Raw genomic sequence first — 6672 nt, 5'->3', positions numbered from 1 at the left:
TCAAGTCAGGGTTACGGTGGTGATTAAAAACACACACTGACTAAAAAAATCCAATTGGCATAATTATGAAGGGAAAACTTTTTAGGTTTTAGTGAGGAAACAAAATTGGCATATAATTGACCTTCCCATTCCATTCAACTTTCAAAAAGGCTTTCTAGACTGCTAAAAATTCTTTATACTTCTCTTACAATCAAACTGAGAGTTACATGATTTAGAAAGGCACTATTCATAAAATTTCATCTTGGCAGCTGTTTCAAATATTTATCTAAGAATTTGTAGTAGTTCTGGCACTGGGAACTTAAAACAGATGGCAGTACTACACTAGCAGTATGTGTTAATAGCAAAAGTCATCCATCTGCATTTTATTTTGTTTTTAGAAGAGAATTTTTTAAGAATTAGTTTATTTAATTTCATTTATTTATCATTATCATTCTATTTGCCCAGAGAGAGAGAGAGAGGGAGAGTGAGAAGGTAAGCTGCCAGGTCTGGGACTCGAACCACTGTTGGCCATATGGGAGTCCAGCGTTTTAACCACCATGCCACATGCAGGCTCCAATTATCTTACAATTTTGGTGCACTGAAGTTTGAAGGGACTTAAATGTAATTGACTACCTTTATTCTGTCCTTCTGCATACAGAAGTTCTGGAGTGCTAACTCAGAAACAACTGTGTGACCATGTGTGCTGCCTTTAGAAAAGTGAGTGCGAGCTGCCAAGAACCCAACCCAGGCGGGAGAGCAGATGTTGGATTCAAGCTACCCATGCTCTTCCAGCTTACTTACTTGGTCCTTTTGCTAGGACATTGGCTTAATTTTCTTGTGCTTTGGAGACAGTGTTGGCAAATATTCCCTCCCTAGGACAATTCATTTATATCATCAGAAGATTAGATGGGCCAGCAGGTGACATGGAGGTTAAGGGAGCCAAAGCCCACATGGACAACTATGCTGTTCCAGTCCCAGACCCACTGGCTTGAAAAACATGCTGAGTGCATGTGCACATGTCTAAAATTCTGAGAGGAGAATGGAGAAAAGGTTGTGGGGTGACCATCCCCCCAGAGGGTGATTTCTCACTGTCCCCTTTGCTCTCTGTCACTCTCTGGTGAGGGCACTCCTTATCGAAAAAGAAAGGAAGGAAAGAAAGAAGACAAGACAAGACTAGGAGAAGAGTAGAGACATGCATAGAGGTGAAATGCATGGTTGCCAATATTTCCCTCCACCTTCAGCAACCAACAGCAAAATGTATTGGGTCTGGCTCCATGTCCTGGTAATTACAGTGGCTGGATTCCACATAGCTGACCCCAGGGTTTTAGTCCCAACCCTGTGACTTGAGAAACACAGCAGGTTTGAAGGAATATGTGTATGCCTGCCCAGATCCTGAAGGAGGGAGAGAGAGAGGAGAAAGGATTGTGGTGTGACCATTCCCCACAGGAGTGTTTTCTTCTCTCTCTTTCTCCCTCCTAGAATGTGTGCACCCTCTGAAAATAAATTAATGAATACATAACAGACAAGAAAGTTTGTATCTTGGTAGAAATTGAAGAGAGATTTTTGCCTTAGGGCGCATGTGCTCGCCAGAGAGATAGCGAGAGATACAGAGACAGTGAGAAGGAAAGTGAGAAATCACCCCCTACGAGAGATGGCTATGCTGCAGTCCCTTCTCCATTCTCCTCCCAGGATCCTGGGCATGCACACACATGCGCCCAGCAGGATTTTCAAGCCTCTGGTCCCGGGCTTGAACTGTGATCGGCTATATGGGAGTCTAGCAATGTAACCATATGTCATCTACTGGTTCTAGTATAAATTTAATGACTCTGGGCTTTAGCACAGAGCCTGGCACCTATTAAGTACTCAGAAAATCTTAAACACATGAGTGCTTCCTCCAGTTACTTTCCTCAACTTATTTAGACTCACTGGTAATTTATTTGTTCACTTATTTATTCACCTGCTCACCCAGCAGAGAGTTCTTGAGAGCCTAAGCATCCACTGTAATACAAAGGCCTGGCAAATATGTTACCTAGACCAAGACTGTGTCACAAAAGTAAACTCTGCCTCATTTTTCAAGTACTTTTGTCCATTTAGTATTTAGCAGTTTTCTCACAACACAGGATATTAATTTTGCTAATGAGGCCAAGAACTATCCAGATATTTTCCATCAAGTGGTAAGTCAACTCTGCTTCAACTTTAGGCCTGCGATGAAACCATTCATGAGAACAGGGAACTCCTGAGAGGCTTGTGAGAGTGCAGGTTCCTTGGCCCTACCTCCAGAGATTCTAGATCATTCGTCAGCAGAGGGGCTGGCATCTACTTTTTAAAAAAAATCTCCCCAAGTGATTCTCATGTGCAGTCAGGGTTGAGAAGCACTGGATTCACGGGCAGGAAAGAATGCCAAAGGTAAGTACTTGTGATTTTCAGCATGAACAAAGACTTAGTGGAAATTGGCTGCAGGGGACCAACAGTTGGTGTAATGGCTACATCGCTGAACTCCCATGTCAGTCAACTGCGGTTCGAGTCCCAAGACTCTGAGGCTTAAACTCATGCTGGCTGTGTGTGTGTGTGGGTGCCAAAGATCCCATCCCTCCAGGGAGTGATTTCTCGCTTTCTGCCTCTCTTTTCTCTGTCTTTCTGGCGGGCGAGTCATGTGCCCTACAGCAAAAGCCTCTCCAAAAAGAAAAAAAAAGAAAACTGGCTGCAGGGCACTGTGCCAGGGGAAGGGACAAAGTGAGAGTTTTCCTGAGCAGAAGGGTGATGCCATAAAAACCACATTTAATACTTTTTGGGTTTTTTTTTCCAATTTAAGTTATAAAAGTAACAGTCTTCTTGAAATAATTCAAAAGTGATGCATCAAATGAGAGTTGCAGTTTACTCTTAATCTATTTCACTCCGCAGCCTCTCCAAACCAAGCACTGCTATCAATTCAGAAGATACATCCTGGGACCAGCAGATGGCGCAAGGGTTACGTAGGTGGACTCCCACATAGGCGACCTCTAGTTCATAATCCCAGACCTAGGGTCTTAAATTCATGCTGGGCATGGGTGCATGTGTGCCCAAAATCCCGAGAAGAGAATGGAGGAGAAAGGATTGCAGTGTGGCATCACCCCAAGGAATGATTCTTGCTTTCTGTTTCCCTGTCTCTGTCTTTCCAGTGAGTGCACGCACCCTGTAGCAAAAATCTCCCTCAAGAAATAAAAAATAAAATGAACATACATTCTGATTTTTCCCTGTTCACTTATATTTGTGGGTAATTATGGAAATATATCACTTTAAACTAGAAATTGGTTATAAATATATACTGACACATTAGATATATAAAAATATATATGGGGCCAGCTGCACTGGTACAGCATGACGTGACACGCTTATGCTGAGATCACAAAGGAAGCTCGTGAGCTCACACTCCGAGGTGTCTGTGCGTGCTGGGTGTACACCTGGATGCCCGTGTTCTGGGCTGCTGAGGCTGGAGCTGGATGAGGGTGGGAAGACACTATTGGGGAGACCTCTCCCTCTCTCTCTTTCATGAAGGACATACATAAACTTTAAAAAAAATACATAGGGGGGGCCAGCAGATGGCATAATGGTTACATTGCTGAGCTCCTACATTGTCAACCACTGTTTTGAATCCTGGCGGCTTAAAACTCACGCCGGACACGTGTGCATGTGTACCCCAAATTCTAAGAGGAGAATGGAAGAGAAGGAATTGTGGCTTGGCCATCCCTCGGGGGGAGGAGGGGTGAATTCTCGCTTTCTATCTCTCTGAAGCTCTGGTGAGCACATGCACTCTATAGCAAAAATCTCTCTAAAAACAAATAAATTAATTAAAATACATAGGGATAATAAACGTAAAGTTCAAGGTTAGGAGAAAGGGAGAGGCAGCGAACATAAGGTGGCTTCCTCTGTTGATAAATAAGATAGGGCCAGGCATACAAGGGCTAGCTTGCTTATTTATTTATTTATTTATTTATTTATTTATTTATTTATTTATATTTGCCAGAGGGTGCATGTATTCACCAGAGAGAATCAGACAGAAATGGGAAAAGGGGATGAAGGAGAAAACACCTCCTAATGGGGCATGGTTATGCCACAACCCCTTCTCCATCCCTCCATCTGGCAGGATTTGGGGTGTGCATGCACACATACCTAGTGAGTTTTCCCAGTCACCAGAGCCAGGATTTGAACCATGTGGTTAGCCATGTGGGATCCCACAATCCCTAGGCCATGGGACCCTCCCTATGAGTGTTCTCTATGTTATACTTCTCTAAATACATACAATATAATACAAATTTATGTTTTTATTTTGCTTTGAATTATAATTTTAAATATAGTTTTATTGTAGAACAGTTTTAAATTTAAAGAAAAAAATGCAAAGACAAGAGTTTGGATACACTCTACCCCTGTCTTCCCTATTGAAATTTGGTTAGTATTATTGATTTTTTAATCGATTAGGGAGGATCCTGATCATGATCCACTCCCAACTTCAGCCATCACCGGATCAAGGGCACGTGTGCAGTCAGCGCGTTCAGGGAGGTCTCTGGATGTAAACCCAGAACCTTCCCGCGTGAGTCAGCCTCGCTGAGTGCTGGTACCATCGCACCACTGTCAGACCCTAGTATATTTATTTTGAAATGAATGCATATTGTTGCTGCTCATTTGTAGTTATTACAACATACTTGGTTGAATGATTTTTTTCATATTTAACTTGTTCATTTGATTCTGTTCTATAGTCATGTAAGAGCTAGATACAGTCAGAGTTTATACCTACTCTTTTCATGCATATTTAAGCAGCGAGCATTTTGATCAAAATAAGTTGAATCTGGGAGGTGGTGATGTAGACATCTGTGAGACGTTTTCAGCTTTTTATTCACACATTTAAGGAGCATCGCTAAAGTATCTTCAGTTGTTTACTCTATCCCCCTTTTTTTTCAGTTAGTCAGGAGTTACGGATGGTGTCTCCCACCTACGGTCTTCTGCAGGCTCTCAAAAAGTTATCTGTGACATGCTAATTTCCTGAAGATACCAGGGGTAATATTGCATCATCCTCAAAGCACCATGTCTTCCTCCAAAACAATTACTGCGGTCTGAAATCCACATACACTTGGATGATTCTGTGATGGCTGTTTCTCTCCTGGATTCACACGAGTCATGTGTGTTTCACTCATTGTTGGCCTTGACACCCAGCTCGGGCCTGGGACATGTCAACCGCGCCCTAGGCTGTGGGCATGGAAAGGTGATGTAGGGTTCATAGCAAACGCAAGGGGGTAGTGTGCTGCCACTTTTCCCTACCCTGGCCCAGCTCAGAAACTTGATTTTCTGACAATGCTTTTTTCTTTCTCTCTTTTCTATTTTTAATTTGCCAGAGGGCATGTGTGCTTGCGGTGGGAGACTGGGTGCTGGGGGAGAAAGAGATAGAAGGGGAGAAAGCAGTCCCCACCCGGGAATGGGAAGAGTCATGCTGCAATCCCTTCTCTACTGTTTCTCACTCCTGAGAGTTTGGGTTCACACACCTGCTGTGTTTTTCAAACCATGAGACAAAAACCACAGGGTTGGCAGTGTGAGATCCAAGCCGCCTTAACCATCAGGCCGTGAGCTGGCTCAGAAGTGCATTTTCAAAGCCTGGTCTTAGTTGCATGCCTTTGAGCTTCAACTTAATGATTTTTGTTTCATTAGTGCCAGGAATATATATAGCTACCCTTTATATAGTAATAAAATGACCTCTAAAAGCCTGATAGTATTTCTACCCAGGACATGTCAATAGAGAGTTTAAACAACAAGATACTGAAACCAGAGCAATTTAAACTGACCATCCCTCTCCATTAGGTAGACTTAATGGTATTTCAATTAAGACGATTAGCATGCCCTCTTAAATACTAATGGGCTCTGTTAATCATCACAGGCCCTTCCAGAGGTAATCGCTAACCTTGAATAACTCATTCCACGAACATTTACGAAATGCTTTTTAGGTGCTAGGGGTTTATCTGAGTGCAGAGGATTTAAGTGAGGAAGACAGGCAAGGGTCAGGTCCCAGCATTTAGCCTGTTGGCTCTTTTGCTGGGACATGGGTGAAAGAGACATGCCTGCTTACAGAGGTTCAGTACCTTTGAAATGCTATCTTGGAAATGTTTAGCGTTAAAAGCTTCATTCTAGATGAAAATGGGCACTGTTGGCTATAGTGGGCAAAAATCGTTTATGTGGCTAAATACAGACACAGAGTACAGTTCCATCGCTGTAAATGTTTTGCAGTGGCGACAATGAGACATGTAACATTTTGCTCAGCTCGTGAATACAAATATCTCACAAGAGAAAAATGTTGATTTTTAGAAAATTTATTAGAAATTATTAGAATATTAGAAATTATTAAAGAGCTATATATTTGACCAAAATATCAATATACTTTCTACGATTCAACTTCAAAGAGCCTAAAATAAATTGCTCGAATAAATTAGATCCTGAAGCTCCCAGGTGGGGAATTTTGTCGTGAGTATATCTATAATTCAAGCGGAGATAAAGGGCATCCAAATCAAAGAACTGTGAGCCCACAGGACAACTGTGGGTAGGCACTGGGTCTCTTACAAAGGGATATCTTGAAGATAAATCTTGACTCAGACTTAGGAAGACCTGAGGAGACCTTGACAGCCAGTGGGGGCAACGAAATCACAACATGTAAAATTCCTTAAATAAAAATGT

The 6672-nt window shown here is 42.3% G+C and overlaps 1 non-coding gene across 1 annotated transcript; it reads left to right on the top strand.

Moving 5' to 3' along the window:
• Nucleotides 1–6119: 6119 nt before the first annotated feature.
• Nucleotides 6120–6254, top strand: LOC114007710 (small nucleolar RNA SNORA1). The gene has a single exon (XR_003549297.1). It is a non-coding gene; the product is annotated as a small nucleolar RNA SNORA1 (small nucleolar RNA).
• Nucleotides 6255–6672: the final 418 nt, after the last annotated feature.

This window comes from Tupaia chinensis, unplaced genomic scaffold (assembly GCF_000334495.1).
Source record: "Tupaia chinensis unplaced genomic scaffold, TupChi_1.0 Scaffold000217_1, whole genome shotgun sequence".
Taxonomy (NCBI): Eukaryota; Metazoa; Chordata; class Mammalia; order Scandentia; family Tupaiidae; genus Tupaia; species Tupaia belangeri.
This window is presented reverse-complemented; position numbering and strand designations above follow the sequence as displayed.